Raw genomic sequence first — 27346 nt, 5'->3', positions numbered from 1 at the left:
GTTATGACCTTAGCTCCTCGCGAACGTCGTCGTCGTCGCCGCCGCCGCACGCACGCAGAATACGTGTGTACACACACACACACACATATGCAGTTGGCGGTGGACGATGTAAGCACTCGGCTAGGTGTAGCTCGCGCCGGCCTCGCGACGGTCTAGCTCGCGCCGGCCTGGCGCTGCTGTGGGGCGGCGTCACGGCTTCTCCGCTGCCCTGGCAGCTAGCGGCGTTCAAATGGGAGTCGCAGTTTACTCTTCGACATGGAGGCTAGTACTGGGCTGTTGATGAGTGCTCTCGTGAAATGTCGTTCCTTCCGGCACTCGCTTTTGCGATGTTTTCGACGGTCGCCTGTTGCCATATCGGCCCGTACCACCGTGTGTCACTCCCACATGTGGAGCGCACACGCTGCAAGCATTTAGGCCCTTCCACTGCGGATTTTCCTTATCGCTTCTCGGCCTTTTGGCTAAGATCAAAGTGTAGTATCTGTTCTTATCAGCTTAGTATCTGATACGTCCTGCATCGCAGGACCAGAATATTAAACTCATTTTTGGCTCATGACGGAGTGCTAGGGGCTTGCTCCACCTCTGTCGCGGGTTGGCCCGGCATTGCAGTACCGCCGGGATCGGCCCACCTAAAATTAATTAAAACATAGCCTGAAATGGGTTAATATTCTGCAGTGATCAGATATTCAGCTGGTGACAAAACTTGTCGTAGATGTCGATGTCCCCAGTAGTTAGCTGCTTACACACCACGTATTGTTTTAATTAATTTAGATTATCTTAAGTACTTTTTTTTTCTTTTTTTTTTGCTGTGTGCTTGACCGCTCTTGCAGCCGCATTACACTAGGCTGGTAATTTATGGGGGCACAGGACAGTGCCTTCGGATGCCTCGATGGCGTCTCTTATGGTCCGGCCACAAATAATTTTAAATAATTTTTTTGGAGTTATGACCTTAGCTCCTCGCGAACGTCGTCGCCGCCGCCGCCGCCGCCGCCGCCGCACGCACGCAGAATACGTGTGTACACACACACACACACATATGCAGTTGGCGGTGGACGATGTAAGCACTCGGCTAGGTGTAGCTTGCGCCGGCCTCGCGACGGTCTAGCTCGCGCCGTCCTGGCGCTGCTGTGGGGCGGCGTCACGGCTTCTCCGCTGCCCTGGCAGCTAGCGGCGTTCAAATGGGAGTCGCAGTTTACTCTTCGACATGGAGGCTAGTACTGGGCTGTTGATGAGTGCTCTCGTGAAATGTCGTTCCTTCCGGCACTCGCTTTTGCGATGTTTTCGACGGTCGCCTGTTGCCATATCGGCCCGTACCACCGTGTGTCACTCCCACATGTGGAGCGCACACGCTGCAAGCATTTAGGCCCTTCCACTGCGGATTTTCCTTATCGCTTCTCGGCCTTTTGGCTAAGATCAAAGTGTAGTATCTGTTCTTATCAGCTTAGTATCTGATACGTCCTGCATCGCAGGACCAGAATATTAAACTCATTTTTGGCTCATGACGGAGTGCTAGGGGCTTGCTCCACCTCTGTCGCGGGTTGGCCCGGCATTGCAGTACCGCCGGGATCGGCCCACCTAAAATTAATTAAAACATAGCCTGAAATGGGTTAATATTCTGCAGTGATCAGATATTCAGCTGGTGACAAAACTTGTCGTAGATGTCGATGTCCCCAGTAGTTAGCTGCTTACACACCACGTATTGTTTTAATTAATTTAGATTATCTTAAGTACTTTTTTTTTCTTTTGTTTTTGCTGTGTGCTTGACCGCTCTTGCAGCCGCATTACACTAGGCTGGTAATTTATGGGGGCACAGGACAGTGCCTTCGGATGCCTCGATGGCGTCTCTTATGGTCCGGCCACAAATAATTTTAAATAATTTTTTTGGAGTTATGACCTTAGCTCCTCGCGAACGTCGTCGCCGCCGCCGCCGCCGCCGCACGCACGCAGAATACGTGTGTACACACACACACACACATATGCAGTTGGCGGTGGACGATGTAAGCACTCGGCTAGGTGTAGCTTGCGCCGGCCTCGCGACGGTCTAGCTCGCGCCGTCCTGGCGCTGCTGTGGGGCGGCGTCACGGCTTCTCCGCTGCCCTGGCAGCTAGCGGCGTTCAAATGGGAGTCGCAGTTTACTCTTCGACATGGAGGCTAGTACTGGGCTGTTGATGAGTGCTCTCGTGAAATGTCGTTCCTTCCGGCACTCGCTTTTGCGATGTTTTCGACGGTCGCCTGTTGCCATATCGGCCCGTACCACCGTGTGTCACTCCCACATGTGGAGCGCACACGCTGCAAGCATTTAGGCCCTTCCACTGCGGATTTTCCTTATCGCTTCTCGGCCTTTTGGCTAAGATCAAAGTGTAGTATCTGTTCTTATCAGCTTAGTATCTGATACGTCCTGCATCGCAGGACCAGAATATTAAACTCATTTTTGGCTCATGACGGAGTGCTAGGGGCTTGCTCCACCTCTGTCGCGGGTTGGCCCGGCATTGCAGTACCGCCGGGATCGGCCCACCTAAAATTAATTAAAACATAGCCTGAAATGGGTTAATATTCTGCAGTGATCAGATATTCAGCTGGTGACAAAACTTGTCGTAGATGTCGATGTCCCCAGTAGTTAGCTGCTTACACACCACGTATTGTTTTAATTAATTTAGATTATCTTAAGTACTTTTTTTTTCTTTTTTTTTTGCTGTGTGCTTGACCGCTCTTGCAGCCGCATTACACTAGGCTGGTAATTTATGGGGGCACAGGACAGTGCCTTCGGATGCCTCGATGGCGTCTCTTATGGTCCGGCCACAAATAATTTTAAATAATTTTTTTGGAGTTATGACCTTAGCTCCTCGCGAACGTCGTCGCCGCCGCCGCCGCCGCCGCCGCCGCACGCACGCAGAATACGTGTGTACACACACACACACACATATGCAGTTGGCGGTGGACGATGTAAGCACTCGGCTAGGTGTAGCTTGCGCCGGCCTCGCGACGGTCTAGCTCGCGCCGTCCTGGCGCTGCTGTGGGGCGGCGTCACGGCTTCTCCGCTGCCCTGGCAGCTAGCGGCGTTCAAATGGGAGTCGCAGTTTACTCTTCGACATGGAGGCTAGTACTGGGCTGTTGATGAGTGCTCTCGTGAAATGTCGTTCCTTCCGGCACTCGCTTTTGCGATGTTTTCGACGGTCGCCTGTTGCCATATCGGCCCGTACCACCGTGTGTCACTCCCACATGTGGAGCGCACACGCTGCAAGCATTTAGGCCCTTCCACTGCGGATTTTCCTTATCGCTTCTCGGCCTTTTGGCTAAGATCAAAGTGTAGTATCTGTTCTTATCAGCTTAGTATCTGATACGTCCTGCATCGCAGGACCAGAATATTAAACTCATTTTTGGCTCATGACGGAGTGCTAGGGGCTTGCTCCACCTCTGTCGCGGGTTGGCCCGGCATTGCAGTACCGCCGGGATCGGCCCACCTAAAATTAATTAAAACATAGCCTGAAATGGGTTAATATTCTGCAGTGATCAGATATTCAGCTGGTGACAAAACTTGTCGTAGATGTCGATGTCCCCAGTAGTTAGCTGCTTACACACCACGTATTGTTTTAATTAATTTAGATTATCTTAAGTACTTTTTTTTTCTTTTTTTTTTGCTGTGTGCTTGACCGCTCTTGCAGCCGCATTACACTAGGCTGGTAATTTATGGGGGCACAGGACAGTGCCTTCGGATGCCTCGATGGCGTCTCTTATGGTCCGGCCACAAATAATTTTAAATAATTTTTTTGGAGTTATGACCTTAGCTCCTCGCGAACGTCGTCGCCGCCGCCGCCGCCGCCGCCGCCGCACGCACGCAGAATACGTGTGTACACACACACACACACATATGCAGTTGGCGGTGGACGATGTAAGCACTCGGCTAGGTGTAGCTTGCGCCGGCCTCGCGACGGTCTAGCTCGCGCCGTCCTGGCGCTGCTGTGGGGCGGCGTCACGGCTTCTCCGCTGCCCTGGCAGCTAGCGGCGTTCAAATGGGAGTCGCAGTTTACTCTTCGACATGGAGGCTAGTACTGGGCTGTTGATGAGTGCTCTCGTGAAATGTCGTTCCTTCCGGCACTCGCTTTTGCGATGTTTTCGACGGTCGCCTGTTGCCATATCGGCCCGTACCACCGTGTGTCACTCCCACATGTGGAGCGCACACGCTGCAAGCATTTAGGCCCTTCCACTGCGGATTTTCCTTATCGCTTCTCGGCCTTTTGGCTAAGATCAAAGTGTAGTATCTGTTCTTATCAGCTTAGTATCTGATACGTCCTGCATCGCAGGACCAGAATATTAAACTCATTTTTGGCTCATGACGGAGTGCTAGGGGCTTGCTCCACCTCTGTCGCGGGTTGGCCCGGCATTGCAGTACCGCCGGGATCGGCCCACCTAAAATTAATTAAAACATAGCCTGAAATGGGTTAATATTCTGCAGTGATCAGATATTCAGCTGGTGACAAAACTTGTCGTAGATGTCGATGTCCCCAGTAGTTAGCTGCTTACACACCACGTATTGTTTTAATTAATTTAGATTATCTTAAGTACTTTTTTTTTCTTTTTTTTTTGCTGTGTGCTTGACCGCTCTTGCAGCCGCATTACACTAGGCTGGTAATTTATGGGGGCACAGGACAGTGCCTTCGGATGCCTCGATGGCGTCTCTTATGGTCCGGCCACAAATAATTTTAAATAATTTTTTTGGAGTTATGACCTTAGCTCCTCGCGAACGTCGTCGCCGCCGCCGCCGCCGCCGCCGCCGCACGCACGCAGAATACGTGTGTACACACACACACACACATATGCAGTTGGCGGTGGACGATGTAAGCACTCGGCTAGGTGTAGCTTGCGCCGGCCTCGCGACGGTCTAGCTCGCGCCGTCCTGGCGCTGCTGTGGGGCGGCGTCACGGCTTCTCCGCTGCCCTGGCAGCTAGCGGCGTTCAAATGGGAGTCGCAGTTTACTCTTCGACATGGAGGCTAGTACTGGGCTGTTGATGAGTGCTCTCGTGAAATGTCGTTCCTTCCGGCACTCGCTTTTGCGATGTTTTCGACGGTCGCCTGTTGCCATATCGGCCCGTACCACCGTGTGTCACTCCCACATGTGGAGCGCACACGCTGCAAGCATTTAGGCCCTTCCACTGCGGATTTTCCTTATCGCTTCTCGGCCTTTTGGCTAAGATCAAAGTGTAGTATCTGTTCTTATCAGCTTAGTATCTGATACGTCCTGCATCGCAGGACCAGAATATTAAACTCATTTTTGGCTCATGACGGAGTGCTAGGGGCTTGCTCCACCTCTGTCGCGGGTTGGCCCGGCATTGCAGTACCGCCGGGATCGGCCCACCTAAAATTAATTAAAACATAGCCTGAAATGGGTTAATATTCTGCAGTGATCAGATATTCAGCTGGTGACAAAACTTGTCGTAGATGTCGATGTCCCCAGTAGTTAGCTGCTTACACACCACGTATTGTTTTAATTAATTTAGATTATCTTAAGTACTTTTTTTTTCTTTTTTTTTTGCTGTGTGCTTGACCGCTCTTGCAGCCGCATTACACTAGGCTGGTAATTTATGGGGGCACAGGACAGTGCCTTCGGATGCCTCGATGGCGTCTCTTATGGTCCGGCCACAGATAATTTTAAATAAATTTTTTGGAGTTATGACCTTAGCTCCTCGCGAACGTCGTCGTCGTCGCCGCCGCCGCACGCACGCAGAATACGTGTGTACACACACACACACACATATGCAGTTGGCGGTGGACGATGTAAGCACTCGGCTAGGTGTAGCTCGCGCCGGCCTCGCGACGGTCTAGCTCGCGCCGGCCTGGCGCTGCTGTGGGGCGGCGTCACGGCTTCTCCGCTGCCCTGGCAGCTAGCGGCGTTCAAATGGGAGTCGCAGTTTACTCTTCGACATGGAGGCTAGTACTGGGCTGTTGATGAGTGCTCTCGTGAAATGTCGTTCCTTCCGGCACTCGCTTTTGCGATGTTTTCGACGGTCGCCTGTTGCCATATCGGCCCGTACCACCGTGTGTCACTCCCACATGTGGAGCGCACACGCTGCAAGCATTTAGGCCCTTCCACTGCGGATTTTCCTTATCGCTTCTCGGCCTTTTGGCTAAGATCAAAGTGTAGTATCTGTTCTTATCAGCTTAGTATCTGATACGTCCTGCATCGCAGGACCAGAATATTAAACTCATTTTTGGCTCATGACGGAGTGCTAGGGGCTTGCTCCACCTCTGTCGCGGGTTGGCCCGGCATTGCAGTACCGCCGGGATCGGCCCACCTAAAATTAATTAAAACATAGCCTGAAATGGGTTAATATTCTGCAGTGATCAGATATTCAGCTGGTGACAAAACTTGTCGTAGATGTCGATGTCCCCAGTAGTTAGCTGCTTACACACCACGTATTGTTTTAATTAATTTAGATTATCTTAAGTACTTTTTTTTTCTTTTTTTTTTGCTGTGTGCTTGACCGCTCTTGCAGCCGCATTACACTAGGCTGGTAATTTATGGGGGCACAGGACAGTGCCTTCGGATGCCTCGATGGCGTCTCTTATGGTCCGGCCACAAATAATTTTAAATAATTTTTTTGGAGTTATGACCTTAGCTCCTCGCGAACGTCGTCGCCGCCGCCGCCGCCGCCGCCGCCGCACGCACGCAGAATACGTGTGTACACACACACACACACATATGCAGTTGGCGGTGGACGATGTAAGCACTCGGCTAGGTGTAGCTTGCGCCGGCCTCGCGACGGTCTAGCTCGCGCCGTCCTGGCGCTGCTGTGGGGCGGCGTCACGGCTTCTCCGCTGCCCTGGCAGCTAGCGGCGTTCAAATGGGAGTCGCAGTTTACTCTTCGACATGGAGGCTAGTACTGGGCTGTTGATGAGTGCTCTCGTGAAATGTCGTTCCTTCCGGCACTCGCTTTTGCGATGTTTTCGACGGTCGCCTGTTGCCATATCGGCCCGTACCACCGTGTGTCACTCCCACATGTGGAGCGCACACGCTGCAAGCATTTAGGCCCTTCCACTGCGGATTTTCCTTATCGCTTCTCGGCCTTTTGGCTAAGATCAAAGTGTAGTATCTGTTCTTATCAGCTTAGTATCTGATACGTCCTGCATCGCAGGACCAGAATATTAAACTCATTTTTGGCTCATGACGGAGTGCTAGGGGCTTGCTCCACCTCTGTCGCGGGTTGGCCCGGCATTGCAGTACCGCCGGGATCGGCCCACCTAAAATTAATTAAAACATAGCCTGAAATGGGTTAATATTCTGCAGTGATCAGATATTCAGCTGGTGACAAAACTTGTCGTAGATGTCGATGTCCCCAGTAGTTAGCTGCTTACACACCACGTATTGTTTTAATTAATTTAGATTATCTTAAGTACTTTTTTTTTCTTTTTTTTTTGCTGTGTGCTTGACCGCTCTTGCAGCCGCATTACACTAGGCTGGTAATTTATGGGGGCACAGGACAGTGCCTTCGGATGCCTCGATGGCGTCTCTTATGGTCCGGCCACAAATAATTTTAAATAATTTTTTTGGAGTTATGACCTTAGCTCCTCGCGAACGTCGTCGCCGCCGCCGCCGCCGCCGCCGCCGCACGCACGCAGAATACGTGTGTACACACACACACACACATATGCAGTTGGCGGTGGACGATGTAAGCACTCGGCTAGGTGTAGCTTGCGCCGGCCTCGCGACGGTCTAGCTCGCGCCGTCCTGGCGCTGCTGTGGGGCGGCGTCACGGCTTCTCCGCTGCCCTGGCAGCTAGCGGCGTTCAAATGGGAGTCGCAGTTTACTCTTCGACATGGAGGCTAGTACTGGGCTGTTGATGAGTGCTCTCGTGAAATGTCGTTCCTTCCGGCACTCGCTTTTGCGATGTTTTCGACGGTCGCCTGTTGCCATATCGGCCCGTACCACCGTGTGTCACTCCCACATGTGGAGCGCACACGCTGCAAGCATTTAGGCCCTTCCACTGCGGATTTTCCTTATCGCTTCTCGGCCTTTTGGCTAAGATCAAAGTGTAGTATCTGTTCTTATCAGCTTAGTATCTGATACGTCCTGCATCGCAGGACCAGAATATTAAACTCATTTTTGGCTCATGACGGAGTGCTAGGGGCTTGCTCCACCTCTGTCGCGGGTTGGCCCGGCATTGCAGTACCGCCGGGATCGGCCCACCTAAAATTAATTAAAACATAGCCTGAAATGGGTTAATATTCTGCAGTGATCAGATATTCAGCTGGTGACAAAACTTGTCGTAGATGTCGATGTCCCCAGTAGTTAGCTGCTTACACACCACGTATTGTTTTAATTAATTTAGATTATCTTAAGTACTTTTTTTTTCTTTTTTTTTTGCTGTGTGCTTGACCGCTCTTGCAGCCGCATTACACTAGGCTGGTAATTTATGGGGGCACAGGACAGTGCCTTCGGATGCCTCGATGGCGTCTCTTATGGTCCGGCCACAAATAATTTTAAATAATTTTTTTGGAGTTATGACCTTAGCTCCTCGCGAACGTCGTCGCCGCCGCCGCCGCCGCCGCACGCACGCAGAATACGTGTGTACACACACACACACACATATGCAGTTGGCGGTGGACGATGTAAGCACTCGGCTAGGTGTAGCTTGCGCCGGCCTCGCGACGGTCTAGCTCGCGCCGTCCTGGCGCTGCTGTGGGGCGGCGTCACGGCTTCTCCGCTGCCCTGGCAGCTAGCGGCGTTCAAATGGGAGTCGCAGTTTACTCTTCGACATGGAGGCTAGTACTGGGCTGTTGATGAGTGCTCTCGTGAAATGTCGTTCCTTCCGGCACTCGCTTTTGCGATGTTTTCGACGGTCGCCTGTTGCCATATCGGCCCGTACCACCGTGTGTCACTCCCACATGTGGAGCGCACACGCTGCAAGCATTTAGGCCCTTCCACTGCGGATTTTCCTTATCGCTTCTCGGCCTTTTGGCTAAGATCAAAGTGTAGTATCTGTTCTTATCAGCTTAGTATCTGATACGTCCTGCATCGCAGGACCAGAATATTAAACTCATTTTTGGCTCATGACGGAGTGCTAGGGGCTTGCTCCACCTCTGTCGCGGGTTGGCCCGGCATTGCAGTACCGCCGGGATCGGCCCACCTAAAATTAATTAAAACATAGCCTGAAATGGGTTAATATTCTGCAGTGATCAGATATTCAGCTGGTGACAAAACTTGTCGTAGATGTCGATGTCCCCAGTAGTTAGCTGCTTACACACCACGTATTGTTTTAATTAATTTAGATTATCTTAAGTACTTTTTTTTTCTTTTTTTTTTGCTGTGTGCTTGACCGCTCTTGCAGCCGCATTACACTAGGCTGGTAATTTATGGGGGCACAGGACAGTGCCTTCGGATGCCTCGATGGCGTCTCTTATGGTCCGGCCACAAATAATTTTAAATAATTTTTTTGGAGTTATGACCTTAGCTCCTCGCGAACGTCGTCGCCGCCGCCGCCGCCGCCGCCGCCGCACGCACGCAGAATACGTGTGTACACACACACACACACATATGCAGTTGGCGGTGGACGATGTAAGCACTCGGCTAGGTGTAGCTCGCGCCGGCCTCGCGACGGTCTAGCTCGCGCCGGCCTGGCGCTGCTGTGGGGCGGCGTCACGGCTTCTCCGCTGCCCTGGCAGCTAGCGGCGTTCAAATGGGAGTCGCAGTTTACTCTTCGACATGGAGGCTAGTACTGGGCTGTTGATGAGTGCTCTCGTGAAATGTCGTTCCTTCCGGCACTCGCTTTTGCGATGTTTTCGACGGTCGCCTGTTGCCATATCGGCCCGTACCACCGTGTGTCACTCCCACATGTGGAGCGCACACGCTGCAAGCATTTAGGCCCTTCCACTGCGGATTTTCCTTATCGCTTCTCGGCCTTTTGGCTAAGATCAAAGTGTAGTATCTGTTCTTATCAGCTTAGTATCTGATACGTCCTGCATCGCAGGACCAGAATATTAAACTCATTTTTGGCTCATGACGGAGTGCTAGGGGCTTGCTCCACCTCTGTCGCGGGTTGGCCCGGCATTGCAGTACCGCCGGGATCGGCCCACCTAAAATTAATTAAAACATAGCCTGAAATGGGTTAATATTCTGCAGTGATCAGATATTCAGCTGGTGACAAAACTTGTCGTAGATGTCGATGTCCCCAGTAGTTAGCTGCTTACACACCACGTATTGTTTTAATTAATTTAGATTATCTTAAGTACTTTTTTTTTCTTTTTTTTTTGCTGTGTGCTTGACCGCTCTTGCAGCCGCATTACACTAGGCTGGTAATTTATGGGGGCACAGGACAGTGCCTTCGGATGCCTCGATGGCGTCTCTTATGGTCCGGCCACAGATAATTTTAAATAAATTTTTTGGAGTTATGACCTTAGCTCCTCGCGAACGTCGTCGTCGTCGCCGCCGCCGCACGCACGCAGAATACGTGTGTACACACACACACACACATATGCAGTTGGCGGTGGACGATGTAAGCACTCGGCTAGGTGTAGCTCGCGCCGGCCTCGCGACGGTCTAGCTCGCGCCGGCCTGGCGCTGCTGTGGGGCGGCGTCACGGCTTCTCCGCTGCCCTGGCAGCTAGCGGCGTTCAAATGGGAGTCGCAGTTTACTCTTCGACATGGAGGCTAGTACTGGGCTGTTGATGAGTGCTCTCGTGAAATGTCGTTCCTTCCGGCACTCGCTTTTGCGATGTTTTCGACGGTCGCCTGTTGCCATATCGGCCCGTACCACCGTGTGTCACTCCCACATGTGGAGCGCACACGCTGCAAGCATTTAGGCCCTTCCACTGCGGATTTTCCTTATCGCTTCTCGGCCTTTTGGCTAAGATCAAAGTGTAGTATCTGTTCTTATCAGCTTAGTATCTGATACGTCCTGCATCGCAGGACCAGAATATTAAACTCATTTTTGGCTCATGACGGAGTGCTAGGGGCTTGCTCCACCTCTGTCGCGGGTTGGCCCGGCATTGCAGTACCGCCGGGATCGGCCCACCTAAAATTAATTAAAACATAGCCTGAAATGGGTTAATATTCTGCAGTGATCAGATATTCAGCTGGTGACAAAACTTGTCGTAGATGTCGATGTCCCCAGTAGTTAGCTGCTTACACACCACGTATTGTTTTAATTAATTTAGATTATCTTAAGTACTTTTTTTTTCTTTTTTTTTTGCTGTGTGCTTGACCGCTCTTGCAGCCGCATTACACTAGGCTGGTAATTTATGGGGGCACAGGACAGTGCCTTCGGATGCCTCGATGGCGTCTCTTATGGTCCGGCCACAAATAATTTTAAATAATTTTTTTGGAGTTATGACCTTAGCTCCTCGCGAACGTCGTCGCCGCCGCCGCCGCCGCCGCCGCCGCACGCACGCAGAATACGTGTGTACACACACACACACACATATGCAGTTGGCGGTGGACGATGTAAGCACTCGGCTAGGTGTAGCTTGCGCCGGCCTCGCGACGGTCTAGCTCGCGCCGTCCTGGCGCTGCTGTGGGGCGGCGTCACGGCTTCTCCGCTGCCCTGGCAGCTAGCGGCGTTCAAATGGGAGTCGCAGTTTACTCTTCGACATGGAGGCTAGTACTGGGCTGTTGATGAGTGCTCTCGTGAAATGTCGTTCCTTCCGGCACTCGCTTTTGCGATGTTTTCGACGGTCGCCTGTTGCCATATCGGCCCGTACCACCGTGTGTCACTCCCACATGTGGAGCGCACACGCTGCAAGCATTTAGGCCCTTCCACTGCGGATTTTCCTTATCGCTTCTCGGCCTTTTGGCTAAGATCAAAGTGTAGTATCTGTTCTTATCAGCTTAGTATCTGATACGTCCTGCATCGCAGGACCAGAATATTAAACTCATTTTTGGCTCATGACGGAGTGCTAGGGGCTTGCTCCACCTCTGTCGCGGGTTGGCCCGGCATTGCAGTACCGCCGGGATCGGCCCACCTAAAATTAATTAAAACATAGCCTGAAATGGGTTAATATTCTGCAGTGATCAGATATTCAGCTGGTGACAAAACTTGTCGTAGATGTCGATGTCCCCAGTAGTTAGCTGCTTACACACCACGTATTGTTTTAATTAATTTAGATTATCTTAAGTACTTTTTTTTTCTTTTTTTTTTGCTGTGTGCTTGACCGCTCTTGCAGCCGCATTACACTAGGCTGGTAATTTATGGGGGCACAGGACAGTGCCTTCGGATGCCTCGATGGCGTCTCTTATGGTCCGGCCACAAATAATTTTAAATAATTTTTTTGGAGTTATGACCTTAGCTCCTCGCGAACGTCGTCGCCGCCGCCGCCGCCGCCGCCGCCGCACGCACGCAGAATACGTGTGTACACACACACACACACATATGCAGTTGGCGGTGGACGATGTAAGCACTCGGCTAGGTGTAGCTTGCGCCGGCCTCGCGACGGTCTAGCTCGCGCCGTCCTGGCGCTGCTGTGGGGCGGCGTCACGGCTTCTCCGCTGCCCTGGCAGCTAGCGGCGTTCAAATGGGAGTCGCAGTTTACTCTTCGACATGGAGGCTAGTACTGGGCTGTTGATGAGTGCTCTCGTGAAATGTCGTTCCTTCCGGCACTCGCTTTTGCGATGTTTTCGACGGTCGCCTGTTGCCATATCGGCCCGTACCACCGTGTGTCACTCCCACATGTGGAGCGCACACGCTGCAAGCATTTAGGCCCTTCCACTGCGGATTTTCCTTATCGCTTCTCGGCCTTTTGGCTAAGATCAAAGTGTAGTATCTGTTCTTATCAGCTTAGTATCTGATACGTCCTGCATCGCAGGACCAGAATATTAAACTCATTTTTGGCTCATGACGGAGTGCTAGGGGCTTGCTCCACCTCTGTCGCGGGTTGGCCCGGCATTGCAGTACCGCCGGGATCGGCCCACCTAAAATTAATTAAAACATAGCCTGAAATGGGTTAATATTCTGCAGTGATCAGATATTCAGCTGGTGACAAAACTTGTCGTAGATGTCGATGTCCCCAGTAGTTAGCTGCTTACACACCACGTATTGTTTTAATTAATTTAGATTATCTTAAGTACTTTTTTTTTCTTTTTTTTTTGCTGTGTGCTTGACCGCTCTTGCAGCCGCATTACACTAGGCTGGTAATTTATGGGGGCACAGGACAGTGCCTTCGGATGCCTCGATGGCGTCTCTTATGGTCCGGCCACAGATAATTTTAAATAAATTTTTTGGAGTTATGACCTTAGCTCCTCGCGAACGTCGTCGTCGTCGCCGCCGCCGCACGCACGCAGAATACGTGTGTACACACACACACACACATATGCAGTTGGCGGTGGACGATGTAAGCACTCGGCTAGGTGTAGCTCGCGCCGGCCTCGCGACGGTCTAGCTCGCGCCGGCCTGGCGCTGCTGTGGGGCGGCGTCACGGCTTCTCCGCTGCCCTGGCAGCTAGCGGCGTTCAAATGGGAGTCGCAGTTTACTCTTCGACATGGAGGCTAGTACTGGGCTGTTGATGAGTGCTCTCGTGAAATGTCGTTCCTTCCGGCACTCGCTTTTGCGATGTTTTCGACGGTCGCCTGTTGCCATATCGGCCCGTACCACCGTGTGTCACTCCCACATGTGGAGCGCACACGCTGCAAGCATTTAGGCCCTTCCACTGCGGATTTTCCTTATCGCTTCTCGGCCTTTTGGCTAAGATCAAAGTGTAGTATCTGTTCTTATCAGCTTAGTATCTGATACGTCCTGCATCGCAGGACCAGAATATTAAACTCATTTTTGGCTCATGACGGAGTGCTAGGGGCTTGCTCCACCTCTGTCGCGGGTTGGCCCGGCATTGCAGTACCGCCGGGATCGGCCCACCTAAAATTAATTAAAACATAGCCTGAAATGGGTTAATATTCTGCAGTGATCAGATATTCAGCTGGTGACAAAACTTGTCGTAGATGTCGATGTCCCCAGTAGTTAGCTGCTTACACACCACGTATTGTTTTAATTAATTTAGATTATCTTAAGTACTTTTTTTTTCTTTTTTTTTTGCTGTGTGCTTGACCGCTCTTGCAGCCGCATTACACTAGGCTGGTAATTTATGGGGGCACAGGACAGTGCCTTCGGATGCCTCGATGGCGTCTCTTATGGTCCGGCCACAAATAATTTTAAATAATTTTTTTGGAGTTATGACCTTAGCTCCTCGCGAACGTCGTCGCCGCCGCCGCCGCCGCCGCCGCCGCACGCACGCAGAATACGTGTGTACACACACACACACACATATGCAGTTGGCGGTGGACGATGTAAGCACTCGGCTAGGTGTAGCTTGCGCCGGCCTCGCGACGGTCTAGCTCGCGCCGTCCTGGCGCTGCTGTGGGGCGGCGTCACGGCTTCTCCGCTGCCCTGGCAGCTAGCGGCGTTCAAATGGGAGTCGCAGTTTACTCTTCGACATGGAGGCTAGTACTGGGCTGTTGATGAGTGCTCTCGTGAAATGTCGTTCCTTCCGGCACTCGCTTTTGCGATGTTTTCGACGGTCGCCTGTTGCCATATCGGCCCGTACCACCGTGTGTCACTCCCACATGTGGAGCGCACACGCTGCAAGCATTTAGGCCCTTCCACTGCGGATTTTCCTTATCGCTTCTCGGCCTTTTGGCTAAGATCAAAGTGTAGTATCTGTTCTTATCAGCTTAGTATCTGATACGTCCTGCATCGCAGGACCAGAATATTAAACTCATTTTTGGCTCATGACGGAGTGCTAGGGGCTTGCTCCACCTCTGTCGCGGGTTGGCCCGGCATTGCAGTACCGCCGGGATCGGCCCACCTAAAATTAATTAAAACATAGCCTGAAATGGGTTAATATTCTGCAGTGATCAGATATTCAGCTGGTGACAAAACTTGTCGTAGATGTCGATGTCCCCAGTAGTTAGCTGCTTACACACCACGTATTGTTTTAATTAATTTAGATTATCTTAAGTACTTTTTTTTTCTTTTTTTTTTGCTGTGTGCTTGACCGCTCTTGCAGCCGCATTACACTAGGCTGGTAATTTATGGGGGCACAGGACAGTGCCTTCGGATGCCTCGATGGCGTCTCTTATGGTCCGGCCACAAATAATTTTAAATAATTTTTTTGGAGTTATGACCTTAGCTCCTCGCGAACGTCGTCGCCGCCGCCGCCGCCGCCGCCGCCGCACGCACGCAGAATACGTGTGTACACACACACACACACATATGCAGTTGGCGGTGGACGATGTAAGCACTCGGCTAGGTGTAGCTTGCGCCGGCCTCGCGACGGTCTAGCTCGCGCCGTCCTGGCGCTGCTGTGGGGCGGCGTCACGGCTTCTCCGCTGCCCTGGCAGCTAGCGGCGTTCAAATGGGAGTCGCAGTTTACTCTTCGACATGGAGGCTAGTACTGGGCTGTTGATGAGTGCTCTCGTGAAATGTCGTTCCTTCCGGCACTCGCTTTTGCGATGTTTTCGACGGTCGCCTGTTGCCATATCGGCCCGTACCACCGTGTGTCACTCCCACATGTGGAGCGCACACGCTGCAAGCATTTAGGCCCTTCCACTGCGGATTTTCCTTATCGCTTCTCGGCCTTTTGGCTAAGATCAAAGTGTAGTATCTGTTCTTATCAGCTTAGTATCTGATACGTCCTGCATCGCAGGACCAGAATATTAAACTCATTTTTGGCTCATGACGGAGTGCTAGGGGCTTGCTCCACCTCTGTCGCGGGTTGGCCCGGCATTGCAGTACCGCCGGGATCGGCCCACCTAAAATTAATTAAAACATAGCCTGAAATGGGTTAATATTCTGCAGTGATCAGATATTCAGCTGGTGACAAAACTTGTCGTAGATGTCGATGTCCCCAGTAGTTAGCTGCTTACACACCACGTATTGTTTTAATTAATTTAGATTATCTTAAGTACTTTTTTTTTCTTTTTTTTTTGCTGTGTGCTTGACCGCTCTTGCAGCCGCATTACACTAGGCTGGTAATTTATGGGGGCACAGGACAGTGCCTTCGGATGCCTCGATGGCGTCTCTTATGGTCCGGCCACAAATAATTTTAAATAATTTTTTTGGAGTTATGACCTTAGCTCCTCGCGAACGTCGTCGCCGCCGCCGCCGCCGCCGCCGCCGCACGCACGCAGAATACGTGTGTACACACACACACACACATATGCAGTTGGCGGTGGACGATGTAAGCACTCGGCTAGGTGTAGCTTGCGCCGGCCTCGCGACGGTCTAGCTCGCGCCGTCCTGGCGCTGCTGTGGGGCGGCGTCACGGCTTCTCCGCTGCCCTGGCAGCTAGCGGCGTTCAAATGGGAGTCGCAGTTTACTCTTCGACATGGAGGCTAGTACTGGGCTGTTGATGAGTGCTCTCGTGAAATGTCGTTCCTTCCGGCACTCGCTTTTGCGATGTTTTCGACGGTCGCCTGTTGCCATATCGGCCCGTACCACCGTGTGTCACTCCCACATGTGGAGCGCACACGCTGCAAGCATTTAGGCCCTTCCACTGCGGATTTTCCTTATCGCTTCTCGGCCTTTTGGCTAAGATCAAAGTGTAGTATCTGTTCTTATCAGCTTAGTATCTGATACGTCCTGCATCGCAGGACCAGAATATTAAACTCATTTTTGGCTCATGACGGAGTGCTAGGGGCTTGCTCCACCTCTGTCGCGGGTTGGCCCGGCATTGCAGTACCGCCGGGATCGGCCCACCTAAAATTAATTAAAACATAGCCTGAAATGGGTTAATATTCTGCAGTGATCAGATATTCAGCTGGTGACAAAACTTGTCGTAGATGTCGATGTCCCCAGTAGTTAGCTGCTTACACACCACGTATTGTTTTAATTAATTTAGATTATCTTAAGTACTTTTTTTTTCTTTTTTTTTTTTGCTGTGTGCTTGACCGCTCTTGCAGCCGCATTACACTAGGCTGGTAATTTATGGGGGCACAGGACAGTGCCTTCGGATGCCTCGATGGCGTCTCTTATGGTCCGGCCACAGATAATTTTAAATAAATTTTTTGGAGTTATGACCTTAGCTCCTCGCGAACGTCGTCGTCGTCGCCGCCGCCGCACGCACGCAGAATACGTGTGTACACACACACACACACATATGCAGTTGGCGGTGGACGATGTAAGCACTCGGCTAGGTGTAGCTCGCGCCGGCCTCGCGACGGTCTAGCTCGCGCCGGCCTGGCGCTGCTGTGGGGCGGCGTCACGGCTTCTCCGCTGCCCTGGCAGCTAGCGGCGTTCAAATGGGAGTCGCAGTTTACTCTTCGACATGGAGGCTAGTACTGGGCTGTTGATGAGTGCTCTCGTGAAATGTCGTTCCTTCCGGCACTCGCTTTTGCGATGTTTTCGACGGTCGCCTGTTGCCATATCGGCCCGTACCACCGTGTGTCACTCCCACATGTGGAGCGCACACGCTGCAAGCATTTAGGCCCTTCCACTGCGGATTTTCCTTATCGCTTCTCGGCCTTTTGGCTAAGATCAAAGTGTAGTATCTGTTCTTATCAGCTTAGTATCTGATACGTCCTGCATCGCAGGACCAGAATATTAAACTCATTTTTGGCTCATGACGGAGTGCTAGGGGCTTGCTCCACCTCTGTCGCGGGTTGGCCCGGCATTGCAGTACCGCCGGGATCGGCCCACCTAAAATTAATTAAAACATAGCCTGAAATGGGTTAATATTCTGCAGTGATCAGATATTCAGCTGGTGACAAAACTTGTCGTAGATGTCGATGTCCCCAGTAGTTAGCTGCTTACACACCACGTATTGTTTTAATTAATTTAGATTATCTTAAGTACTTTTTTTTTCTTTTTTTTTTGCTGTGTGCTTGACCGCTCTTGCAGCCGCATTACACTAGGCTGGTAATTTATGGGGGCACAGGACAGTGCCTTCGGATGCCTCGATGGCGTCTCTTATGGTCCGGCCACAAATAATTTTAAATAATTTTTTTGGAGTTATGACCTTAGCTCCTCGCGAACGTCGTCGCCGCCGCCGCCGCCGCCGCCGCCGCACGCACGCAGAATACGTGTGTACACACACACACACACATATGCAGTTGGCGGTGGACGATGTAAGCACTCGGCTAGGTGTAGCTTGCGCCGGCCTCGCGACGGTCTAGCTCGCGCCGTCCTGGCGCTGCTGTGGGGCGGCGTCACGGCTTCTCCGCTGCCCTGGCAGCTAGCGGCGTTCAAATGGGAGTCGCAGTTTACTCTTCGACATGGAGGCTAGTACTGGGCTGTTGATGAGTGCTCTCGTGAAATGTCGTTCCTTCCGGCACTCGCTTTTGCGATGTTTTCGACGGTCGCCTGTTGCCATATCGGCCCGTACCACCGTGTGTCACTCCCACATGTGGAGCGCACACGCTGCAAGCATTTAGGCCCTTCCACTGCGGATTTTCCTTATCGCTTCTCGGCCTTTTGGCTAAGATCAAAGTGTAGTATCTGTTCTTATCAGCTTAGTATCTGATACGTCCTGCATCGCAGGACCAGAATATTAAACTCATTTTTGGCTCATGACGGAGTGCTAGGGGCTTGCTCCACCTCTGTCGCGGGTTGGCCCGGCATTGCAGTACCGCCGGGATCGGCCCACCTAAAATTAATTAAAACATAGCCTGAAATGGGTTAATATTCTGCAGTGATCAGATATTCAGCTGGTGACAAAACTTGTCGTAGATGTCGATGTCCCCAGTAGTTAGCTGCTTACACACCACGTATTGTTTTAATTAATTTAGATTATCTTAAGTACTTTTTTTTTCTTTTTTTTTTGCTGTGTGCTTGACCGCTCTTGCAGCCGCATTACACTAGGCTGGTAATTTATGGGGGCACAGGACAGTGCCTTCGGATGCCTCGATGGCGTCTCTTATGGTCCGGCCACAAATAATTTTAAATAATTTTTTTGGAGTTATGACCTTAGCTCCTCGCGAACGTCGTCGCCGCCGCCGCCGCCGCCGCCGCCGCACGCACGCAGAATACGTGTGTACACACACACACACACATATGCAGTTGGCGGTGGACGATGTAAGCACTCGGCTAGGTGTAGCTTGCGCCGGCCTCGCGACGGTCTAGCTCGCGCCGTCCTGGCGCTGCTGTGGGGCGGCGTCACGGCTTCTCCGCTGCCCTGGCAGCTAGCGGCGTTCAAATGGGAGTCGCAGTTTACTCTTCGACATGGAGGCTAGTACTGGGCTGTTGATGAGTGCTCTCGTGAAATGTCGTTCCTTCCGGCACTCGCTTTTGCGATGTTTTCGACGGTCGCCTGTTGCCATATCGGCCCGTACCACCGTGTGTCACTCCCACATGTGGAGCGCACACGCTGCAAGCATTTAGGCCCTTCCACTGCGGATTTTCCTTATCGCTTCTCGGCCTTTTGGCTAAGATCAAAGTGTAGTATCTGTTCTTATCAGCTTAGTATCTGATACGTCCTGCATCGCAGGACCAGAATATTAAACTCATTTTTGGCTCATGACGGAGTGCTAGGGGCTTGCTCCACCTCTGTCGCGGGTTGGCCCGGCATTGCAGTACCGCCGGGATCGGCCCACCTAAAATTAATTAAAACATAGCCTGAAATGGGTTAATATTCTGCAGTGATCAGATATTCAGCTGGTGACAAAACTTGTCGTAGATGTCGATGTCCCCAGTAGTTAGCTGCTTACACACCACGTATTGTTTTAATTAATTTAGATTATCTTAAGTACTTTTTTTTTCTTTTTTTTTTTTGCTGTGTGCTTGACCGCTCTTGCAGCCGCATTACACTAGGCTGGTAATTTATGGGGGCACAGGACAGTGCCTTCGGATGCCTCGTTGGCGTCTCTTATGGTCCGGCCACAGATAATTTTAAATAAATTTTTTGGAGTTATGACCTTAGCTCCTCGCGAACGTCGTCGTCGTCGCCGCCGCCGCACGCACGCAGAATACGTGTGTACACACACACACACACACACATATGCAGTTGGCGGTGGACGATGTAAGCACTCGGCTAGGTGTAGCTCGCGCCGGCCTCGCGACGGTCTAGCTCGCGCCGGCCTGGCGCTGCTGTGGGGCGGCGTCACGGCTTCTCCGCTGCCCTGGCAGCTAGCGGCGTTCAAATGGGAGTCGCAGTTTACTCTTCGACATGGAGGCTAGTACTGGGCTGTTGATGAGTGCTCTCGTGAAATGTCGTTCCTTCCGGCACTCGCTTTTGCGATGTTTTCGACGGTCGCCTGTTGCCATATCGGCCCGTACCACCGTGTGTCACTCCCACATGTGGAGCGCACACGCTGCAAGCATTTAGGCCCTTCCACTGCGGATTTTCCTTATCGCTTCTCGGCCTTTTGGCTAAGATCAAAGTGTAGTATCTGTTCTTATCAGCTTAGTATCTGATACGTCCTGCATCGCAGGACCAGAATATTAAACTCATTTTTGGCTCATGACGGAGTGCTAGGGGCTTGCTCCACCTCTGTCGCGGGTTGGCCCGGCATTGCAGTACCGCCGGGATCGGCCCACCTAAAATTAATTAAAACATAGCCTGAAATGGGTTAATATTCTGCAGTGATCAGATATTCAGCTGGTGACAAAACTTGTCGTAGATGTCGATGTCCCCAGTAGTTAGCTGCTTACACACCACGTATTGTTTTAATTAATTTAGATTATCTTAAGTACTTTTTTTTTCTTTTTTTTTTTGCTGTGTGCTTGACCGCTCTTGCAGCCGCATTACACTAGGCTGGTAATTTATGGGGGCACAGGACAGTGCCTTCGGATGCCTCGATGGCGTCTCTTATGGTCCGGCCACAGATAATTTTAAATAAATTTTTTGGAGTTATGACCTTAGCTCCTCGCGAACGTCGTCGTCGTCGCCGCCGCCGCACGCACGCAGAATACGTGTGTACACACACACACACACATATGCAGTTGGCGGTGGACGATGTAAGCACTCGGCTAGGTGTAGCTCGCGCCGGCCTCGCGACGGTCTAGCTCGCGCCGGCCTGGCGCTGCTGTGGGGCGGCGTCACGGCTTCTCCGCTGCCCTGGCAGCTAGCGGCGTTCAAATGGGAGTCGCAGTTTACTCTTCGACATGGAGGCTAGTACTGGGCTGTTGATGAGTGCTCTCGTGAAATGTCGTTCCTTCCGGCACTCGCTTTTGCGATGTTTTCGACGGTCGCCTGTTGCCATATCGGCCCGTACCACCGTGTGTCACTCCCACATGTGGAGCGCACACGCTGCAAGCATTTAGGCCCTTCCACTGCGGATTTTCCTTATCGCTTCTCGGCCTTTTGGCTAAGATCAAAGTGTAGTATCTGTTCTTATCAGCTTAGTATCTGATACGTCCTGCATCGCAGGACCAGAATATTAAACTCATTTTTGGCTCATGACGGAGTGCTAGGGGCTTGCTCCACCTCTGTCGCGGGTTGGCCCGGCATTGCAGTACCGCCGGGATCGGCCCACCTAAAATTAATTAAAACATAGCCTGAAATGGGTTAATATTCTGCAGTGATCAGATATTCAGCTGGTGACAAAACTTGTCGTAGATGTCGATGTCCCCAGTAGTTAGCTGCTTACACACCACGTATTGTTTTAATTAATTTAGATTATCTTAAGTACTTTTTTTTTCTTTTTTTTTTGCTGTGTGCTTGACCGCTCTTGCAGCCGCATTACACTAGGCTGGTAATTTATGGGGGCACAGGACAGTGCCTTCGGATGCCTCGATGGCGTCTCTTATGGTCCGGCCACAAATAATTTTAAATAATTTTTTTGGAGTTATGACCTTAGCTCCTCGCGAACGTCGTCGCCGCCGCCGCCGCCGCCGCCGCCGCACGCACGCAGAATACGTGTGTACACACACACACACACATATGCAGTTGGCGGTGGACGATGTAAGCACTCGGCTAGGTGTAGCTTGCGCCGGCCTCGCGACGGTCTAGCTCGCGCCGTCCTGGCGCTGCTGTGGGGCGGCGTCACGGCTTCTCCGCTGCCCTGGCAGCTAGCGGCGTTCAAATGGGAGTCGCAGTTTACTCTTCGACATGGAGGCTAGTACTGGGCTGTTGATGAGTGCTCTCGTGAAATGTCGTTCCTTCCGGCACTCGCTTTTGCGATGTTTTCGACGGTCGCCTGTTGCCATATCGGCCCGTACCACCGTGTGTCACTCCCACATGTGGAGCGCACACGCTGCAAGCATTTAGGCCCTTCCACTGCGGATTTTCCTTATCGCTTCTCGGCCTTTTGGCTAAGATCAAAGTGTAGTATCTGTTCTTATCAGCTTAGTATCTGATACGTCCTGCATCGCAGGACCAGAATATTAAACTCATTTTTGGCTCATGACGGAGTGCTAGGGGCTTGCTCCACCTCTGTCGCGGGTTGGCCCGGCATTGCAGTACCGCCGGGATCGGCCCACCTAAAATTAATTAAAACATAGCCTGAAATGGGTTAATATTCTGCAGTGATCAGATATTCAGCTGGTGACAAAACTTGTCGTAGATGTCGATGTCCCCAGTAGTTAGCTGCTTACACACCACGTATTGTTTTAATTAATTTAGATTATCTTAAGTACTTTTTTTTTCTTTTTTTTTTGCTGTGTGCTTGACCGCTCTTGCAGCCGCATTACACTAGGCTGGTAATTTATGGGGGCACAGGACAGTGCCTTCGGATGCCTCGATGGCGTCTCTTATGGTCCGGCCACAAATAATTTTAAATAATTTTTTTGGAGTTATGACCTTAGCTCCTCGCGAACGTCGTCGCCGCCGCCGCCGCCGCCGCCGCCGCACGCACGCAGAATACGTGTGTACACACACACACACACATATGCAGTTGGCGGTGGACGATGTAAGCACTCGGCTAGGTGTAGCTTGCGCCGGCCTCGCGACGGTCTAGCTCGCGCCGTCCTGGCGCTGCTGTGGGGCGGCGTCACGGCTTCTCCGCTGCCCTGGCAGCTAGCGGCGTTCAAATGGGAGTCGCAGTTTACTCTTCGACATGGAGGCTAGTACTGGGCTGTTGATGAGTGCTCTCGTGAAATGTCGTTCCTTCCGGCACTCGCTTTTGCGATGTTTTCGACGGTCGCCTGTTGCCATATCGGCCCGTACCACCGTGTGTCACTCCCACATGTGGAGCGCACACGCTGCAAGCATTTAGGCCCTTCCACTGCGGATTTTCCTTATCGCTTCTCGGCCTTTTGGCTAAGATCAAAGTGTAGTATCTGTTCTTATCAGCTTAGTATCTGATACGTCCTGCATCGCAGGACCAGAATATTAAACTCATTTTTGGCTCATGACGGAGTGCTAGGGGCTTGCTCCACCTCTGTCGCGGGTTGGCCCGGCATTGCAGTACCGCCGGGATCGGCCCACCTAAAATTAATTAAAACATAGCCTGAAATGGGTTAATATTCTGCAGTGATCAGATATTCAGCTGGTGACAAAACTTGTCGTAGATGTCGATGTCCCCAGTAGTTAGCTGCTTACACACCACGTATTGTTTTAATTAATTTAGATTATCTTAAGTACTTTTTTTTTCTTTTTTTTTTTTGCTGTGTGCTTGACCGCTCTTGCAGCCGCATTACACTAGGCTGGTAATTTATGGGGGCACAGGACAGTGCCTTCGGATGCCTCGTTGGCGTCTCTTATGGTCCGGCCACAGATAATTTTAAATAAATTTTTTGGAGTTATGACCTTAGCTCCTCGCGAACGTCGTCGTCGTCGCCGCCGCCGCACGCACGCAGAATACGTGTGTACACACACACACACACACACATATGCAGTTGGCGGTGGACGATGTAAGCACTCGGCTAGGTGTAGCTCGCGCCGGCCTCGCGACGGTCTAGCTCGCGCCGGCCTGGCGCTGCTGTGGGGCGGCGTCACGGCTTCTCCGCTGCCCTGGCAGCTAGCGGCGTTCAAATGGGAGTCGCAGTTTACTCTTCGACATGGAGGCTAGTACTGGGCTGTTGATGAGTGCTCTCGTGAAATGTCGTTCCTTCCGGCACTCGCTTTTGCGATGTTTTCGACGGTCGCCTGTTGCCATATCGGCCCGTACCACCGTGTGTCACTCCCACATGTGGAGCGCACACGCTGCAAGCATTTAGGCCCTTCCACTGCGGATTTTCCTTATCGCTTCTCGGCCTTTTGGCTAAGATCAAAGTGTAGTATCTGTTCTTATCAGCTTAGTATCTGATACGTCCTGCATCGCAGGACCAGAATATTAAACTCATTTTTGGCTCATGACGGAGTGCTAGGGGCTTGCTCCACCTCTGTCGCGGGTTGGCCCGGCATTGCAGTACCGCCGGGATCGGCCCACCTAAAATTAATTAAAACATAGCCTGAAATGGGTTAATATTCTGCAGTGATCAGATATTCAGCTGGTGACAAAACTTGTCGTAGATGTCGATGTCCCCAGTAGTTAGCTGCTTACACACCACGTATTGTTTTAATTAATTTAGATTATCTTAAGTACTTTTTTTTTCTTTTTTTTTTGCTGTGTGCTTGACCGCTCTTGCAGCCGCATTACACTAGGCTGGTAATTTATGGGGGCACAGGACAGTGCCTTCGGATGCCTCGATGGCGTCTCTTATGGTCCGGCCACAAATAATTTTAAATAATTTTTTTGGAGTTATGACCTTAGCTCCTCGCGAACGTCGTCGCCGCCGCCGCCGCCGCCGCCGCCGCACGCACGCAGTATACGTGTGTACACACACACACACACATATGCAGTTGGCGGTGGACGATGTAAGCACTCGGCTAGGTGTAGCTTGCGCCGGCCTCGCGACGGTCTAGCTCGCGCCGTCCTGGCGCTGCTGTGGGGCGGCGTCACGGCTTCTCCGCTGCCCTGGCAGCTAGCGGCGTTCAAATGGGAGTCGCAGTTTACTCTTCGACATGGAGGCTAGTACTGGGCTGTTGATGAGTGCTCTCGTGAAATGTCGTTCCTTCCGGCACTCGCTTTTGCGATGTTTTCGACGGTCGCCTGTTGCCATATCGGCCCGTACCACCGTGTGTCACTCCCACATGTGGAGCGCACACGCTGCAAGCATTTAGGCCCTTCCACTGCGGATTTTCCTTATCGCTTCTCGGCCTTTTGGCTAAGATCAAAGTGTAGTATCTGTTCTTATCAGCTTAGTATCTGATACGTCCTGCATCGCAGGACCAGAATATTAAACTCATTTTTGGCTCATGACGGAGTGCTAGGGGCTTGCTCCACCTCTGTCGCGGGTTGGCCCGGCATTGCAGTACCGCCGGGATCGGCCCACCTAAAATTAATTAAAACATAGCCTGAAATGGGTTAATATTCTGCAGTGATCAGATATTCAGCTGGTGACAAAACTTGTCGTAGATGTCGATGTCCCCAGTAGTTAGCTGCTTACACACCACGTATTGTTTTAATTAATTTAGATTATCTTAAGTACTTTTTTTTTCTTTTTTTTTTGCTGTGTGCTTGACCGCTCTTGCAGCCGCATTACACTAGGCTGGTAATTTATGGGGGCACAGGACAGTGCCTTCGGATGCCTCGATGGCGTCTCTTATGGTCCGGCCACAAATAATTTTAAATAATTTTTTTGGAGTTATGACCTTAGCTCCTCGCGAACGTCGTCGCCGCCGCCGCCGCCGCCGCCGCCGCACGCACGCAGAATACGTGTGTACACACACACACACACATATGCAGTTGGCGGTGGACGATGTAAGCACTCGGCTAGGTGTAGCTTGCGCCGGCCTCGCGACGGTCTAGCTCGCGCCGTCCTGGCGCTGCTGTGGGGCGGCGTCACGGCTTCTCCGCTGCCCTGGCAGCTAGCGGCGTTCAAATGGGAGTCGCAGTTTACTCTTCGACATGGAGGCTAGTACTGGGCTGTTGATGAGTGCTCTCGTGAAATGTCGTTCCTTCCGGCACTCGCTTTTGCGATGTTTTCGACGGTCGCCTGTTGCCATATCGGCCCGTACCACCGTGTGTCACTCCCACATGTGGAGCGCACACGCTGCAAGCATTTAGGCCCTTCCACTGCGGATTTTCCTTATCGCTTCTCGGCCTTTTGGCTAAGATCAAAGTGTAGTATCTGTTCTTATCAGCTTAGTATCTGATACGTCCTGCATCGCAGGACCAGAATATTAAACTCATTTTTGGCTCATGACGGAGTGCTAGGGGCTTGCTCCACCTCTGTCGCGGGTTGGCCCGGCATTGCAGTACCGCCGGGATCGGCCCACCTAAAATTAATTAAAACATAGCCTGAAATGGGTTAATATTCTGCAGTGATCAGATATTCAGCTGGTGACAAAACTTGTCGTAGATGTCGATGTCCCCAGTAGTTAGCTGCTTACACACCACGTATTGTTTTAATTAATTTAGATTATCTTAAGTACTTTTTTTTTCTTTTTTTTTTTTGCTGTGTGCTTGACCGCTCTTGCAGCCGCATTACACTAGGCTGGTAATTTATGGGGGCACAGGACAGTGCCTTCGGATGCCTCGTTGGCGTCTCTTATGGTCCGGCCACAGATAATTTTAAATAAATTTTTTGGAGTTATGACCTTAGCTCCTCGCGAACGTCGTCGTCGTCGCCGCCGCCGCACGCACGCAGAATACGTGTGTACACACACACACACACATATGCAGTTGGCGGTGGACGATGTAAGCACTCGGCTAGGTGTAGCTCGCGCCGGCCTCGCGACGGTCTAGCTCGCGCCGGCCTGGCGCTGCTGTGGGGCGGCGTCACGGCTTCTCCGCTGCCCTGGCAGCTAGCGGCGTTCAAATGGGAGTCGCAGTTTACTCTTCGACATGGAGGCTAGTACTGGGCTGTTGATGAGTGCTCTCGTGAAATGTCGTTCCTTCCGGCACTCGCTTTTGCGATGTTTTCGACGGTCGCCTGTTGCCATATCGGCCCGTACCACCGTGTGTCACTCCCACATGTGGAGCGCACACGCTGCAAGCATTTAGGCCCTTCCACTGCGGATTTTCCTTATCGCTTCTCGGCCTTTTGGCTAAGATCAAAGTGTAGTATCTGTTCTTATCAGCTTAGTATCTGATACGTCCTGCATCGCAGGACCAGAATATTAAACTCATTTTTGGCTCATGACGGAGTGCTAGGGGCTTGCTCCACCTCTGTCGCGGGTTGGCCCGGCATTGCAGTACCGCCGGGATCGGCCCACCTAAAATTAATTAAAACATAGCCTGAAATGGGTTAATATTCTGCAGTGATCAGATATTCAGCTGGTGACAAAACTTGTCGTAGATGTCGATGTCCCCAGTAGTTAGCTGCTTACACACCACGTATTGTTTTAATTAATTTAGATTATCTTAAGTACTTTTTTTTTCTTTTTTTTTTGCTGTGTGCTTGACCGCTCTTGCAGCCGCATTACACTAGGCTGGTAATTTATGGGGGCACAGGACAGTGCCTTCGGATGCCTCGTTGGCGTCTCTTATGGTCCGGCCACAGATAATTTTAAAT

At 51.6% G+C, this 27346-nt stretch overlaps 29 non-coding genes across 29 annotated transcripts; all 29 read left to right on the top strand.

The window, feature by feature from the left end:
- Nucleotides 1-438: 438 nt before the first annotated feature.
- LOC126216392 (U2 spliceosomal RNA) lies at nt 439-631 on the top strand. Its single transcript, XR_007542181.1, has one exon. It is a non-coding gene; the product is annotated as a U2 spliceosomal RNA (small nuclear RNA).
- A 753-nt stretch (nt 632-1384) lies between these two features.
- On the top strand, nt 1385-1577 carry LOC126216391 (U2 spliceosomal RNA). The gene has a single exon (XR_007542180.1). It is a non-coding gene; the product is annotated as a U2 spliceosomal RNA (small nuclear RNA).
- A 747-nt stretch (nt 1578-2324) lies between these two features.
- LOC126216390 (U2 spliceosomal RNA) lies at nt 2325-2517 on the top strand. The gene has a single exon (XR_007542179.1). It is a non-coding gene; the product is annotated as a U2 spliceosomal RNA (small nuclear RNA).
- A 753-nt stretch (nt 2518-3270) lies between these two features.
- On the top strand, nt 3271-3463 carry LOC126216389 (U2 spliceosomal RNA). Its single transcript, XR_007542178.1, has one exon. It is a non-coding gene; the product is annotated as a U2 spliceosomal RNA (small nuclear RNA).
- A 753-nt stretch (nt 3464-4216) lies between these two features.
- On the top strand, nt 4217-4409 carry LOC126216388 (U2 spliceosomal RNA). The gene has a single exon (XR_007542177.1). It is a non-coding gene; the product is annotated as a U2 spliceosomal RNA (small nuclear RNA).
- A 753-nt stretch (nt 4410-5162) lies between these two features.
- Nucleotides 5163-5355, top strand: LOC126216387 (U2 spliceosomal RNA). Its single transcript, XR_007542176.1, has one exon. It is a non-coding gene; the product is annotated as a U2 spliceosomal RNA (small nuclear RNA).
- A 744-nt stretch (nt 5356-6099) lies between these two features.
- On the top strand, nt 6100-6292 carry LOC126216386 (U2 spliceosomal RNA). Its single transcript, XR_007542175.1, has one exon. It is a non-coding gene; the product is annotated as a U2 spliceosomal RNA (small nuclear RNA).
- Nucleotides 6293-7045: 753 nt separating this feature from the next.
- On the top strand, nt 7046-7238 carry LOC126216385 (U2 spliceosomal RNA). The gene has a single exon (XR_007542174.1). It is a non-coding gene; the product is annotated as a U2 spliceosomal RNA (small nuclear RNA).
- A 753-nt stretch (nt 7239-7991) lies between these two features.
- Nucleotides 7992-8184, top strand: LOC126216383 (U2 spliceosomal RNA). The gene has a single exon (XR_007542173.1). It is a non-coding gene; the product is annotated as a U2 spliceosomal RNA (small nuclear RNA).
- Nucleotides 8185-8931: 747 nt separating this feature from the next.
- On the top strand, nt 8932-9124 carry LOC126216381 (U2 spliceosomal RNA). The gene has a single exon (XR_007542171.1). It is a non-coding gene; the product is annotated as a U2 spliceosomal RNA (small nuclear RNA).
- Nucleotides 9125-9877: 753 nt separating this feature from the next.
- LOC126216380 (U2 spliceosomal RNA) lies at nt 9878-10070 on the top strand. Its single transcript, XR_007542170.1, has one exon. It is a non-coding gene; the product is annotated as a U2 spliceosomal RNA (small nuclear RNA).
- Nucleotides 10071-10814: 744 nt separating this feature from the next.
- LOC126216379 (U2 spliceosomal RNA) lies at nt 10815-11007 on the top strand. The gene has a single exon (XR_007542169.1). It is a non-coding gene; the product is annotated as a U2 spliceosomal RNA (small nuclear RNA).
- Nucleotides 11008-11760: 753 nt separating this feature from the next.
- Nucleotides 11761-11953, top strand: LOC126216378 (U2 spliceosomal RNA). Its single transcript, XR_007542168.1, has one exon. It is a non-coding gene; the product is annotated as a U2 spliceosomal RNA (small nuclear RNA).
- Nucleotides 11954-12706: 753 nt separating this feature from the next.
- LOC126216377 (U2 spliceosomal RNA) lies at nt 12707-12899 on the top strand. The gene has a single exon (XR_007542167.1). It is a non-coding gene; the product is annotated as a U2 spliceosomal RNA (small nuclear RNA).
- A 744-nt stretch (nt 12900-13643) lies between these two features.
- Nucleotides 13644-13836, top strand: LOC126216376 (U2 spliceosomal RNA). Its single transcript, XR_007542166.1, has one exon. It is a non-coding gene; the product is annotated as a U2 spliceosomal RNA (small nuclear RNA).
- Nucleotides 13837-14589: 753 nt separating this feature from the next.
- LOC126216375 (U2 spliceosomal RNA) lies at nt 14590-14782 on the top strand. Its single transcript, XR_007542165.1, has one exon. It is a non-coding gene; the product is annotated as a U2 spliceosomal RNA (small nuclear RNA).
- A 753-nt stretch (nt 14783-15535) lies between these two features.
- On the top strand, nt 15536-15728 carry LOC126216374 (U2 spliceosomal RNA). The gene has a single exon (XR_007542164.1). It is a non-coding gene; the product is annotated as a U2 spliceosomal RNA (small nuclear RNA).
- Nucleotides 15729-16481: 753 nt separating this feature from the next.
- On the top strand, nt 16482-16674 carry LOC126216372 (U2 spliceosomal RNA). The gene has a single exon (XR_007542163.1). It is a non-coding gene; the product is annotated as a U2 spliceosomal RNA (small nuclear RNA).
- Nucleotides 16675-17420: 746 nt separating this feature from the next.
- On the top strand, nt 17421-17613 carry LOC126216371 (U2 spliceosomal RNA). Its single transcript, XR_007542162.1, has one exon. It is a non-coding gene; the product is annotated as a U2 spliceosomal RNA (small nuclear RNA).
- Nucleotides 17614-18366: 753 nt separating this feature from the next.
- LOC126216369 (U2 spliceosomal RNA) lies at nt 18367-18559 on the top strand. Its single transcript, XR_007542160.1, has one exon. It is a non-coding gene; the product is annotated as a U2 spliceosomal RNA (small nuclear RNA).
- A 753-nt stretch (nt 18560-19312) lies between these two features.
- Nucleotides 19313-19505, top strand: LOC126216368 (U2 spliceosomal RNA). Its single transcript, XR_007542159.1, has one exon. It is a non-coding gene; the product is annotated as a U2 spliceosomal RNA (small nuclear RNA).
- Nucleotides 19506-20255: 750 nt separating this feature from the next.
- On the top strand, nt 20256-20448 carry LOC126216367 (U2 spliceosomal RNA). Its single transcript, XR_007542158.1, has one exon. It is a non-coding gene; the product is annotated as a U2 spliceosomal RNA (small nuclear RNA).
- A 745-nt stretch (nt 20449-21193) lies between these two features.
- LOC126216366 (U2 spliceosomal RNA) lies at nt 21194-21386 on the top strand. The gene has a single exon (XR_007542157.1). It is a non-coding gene; the product is annotated as a U2 spliceosomal RNA (small nuclear RNA).
- Nucleotides 21387-22139: 753 nt separating this feature from the next.
- LOC126216365 (U2 spliceosomal RNA) lies at nt 22140-22332 on the top strand. Its single transcript, XR_007542156.1, has one exon. It is a non-coding gene; the product is annotated as a U2 spliceosomal RNA (small nuclear RNA).
- A 753-nt stretch (nt 22333-23085) lies between these two features.
- LOC126216364 (U2 spliceosomal RNA) lies at nt 23086-23278 on the top strand. Its single transcript, XR_007542155.1, has one exon. It is a non-coding gene; the product is annotated as a U2 spliceosomal RNA (small nuclear RNA).
- Nucleotides 23279-24028: 750 nt separating this feature from the next.
- Nucleotides 24029-24221, top strand: LOC126216363 (U2 spliceosomal RNA). The gene has a single exon (XR_007542154.1). It is a non-coding gene; the product is annotated as a U2 spliceosomal RNA (small nuclear RNA).
- A 753-nt stretch (nt 24222-24974) lies between these two features.
- LOC126216361 (U2 spliceosomal RNA) lies at nt 24975-25167 on the top strand. The gene has a single exon (XR_007542153.1). It is a non-coding gene; the product is annotated as a U2 spliceosomal RNA (small nuclear RNA).
- Nucleotides 25168-25920: 753 nt separating this feature from the next.
- Nucleotides 25921-26113, top strand: LOC126216360 (U2 spliceosomal RNA). The gene has a single exon (XR_007542152.1). It is a non-coding gene; the product is annotated as a U2 spliceosomal RNA (small nuclear RNA).
- Nucleotides 26114-26859: 746 nt separating this feature from the next.
- Nucleotides 26860-27052, top strand: LOC126216359 (U2 spliceosomal RNA). The gene has a single exon (XR_007542151.1). It is a non-coding gene; the product is annotated as a U2 spliceosomal RNA (small nuclear RNA).
- Nucleotides 27053-27346: the final 294 nt, after the last annotated feature.

This window comes from Schistocerca nitens, unplaced genomic scaffold, assembly GCF_023898315.1.
Source record: "Schistocerca nitens isolate TAMUIC-IGC-003100 unplaced genomic scaffold, iqSchNite1.1 HiC_scaffold_19, whole genome shotgun sequence".
Classification (NCBI taxonomy): domain Eukaryota; kingdom Metazoa; phylum Arthropoda; class Insecta; order Orthoptera; family Acrididae; genus Schistocerca; species Schistocerca nitens.
This window is presented reverse-complemented; position numbering and strand designations above follow the sequence as displayed.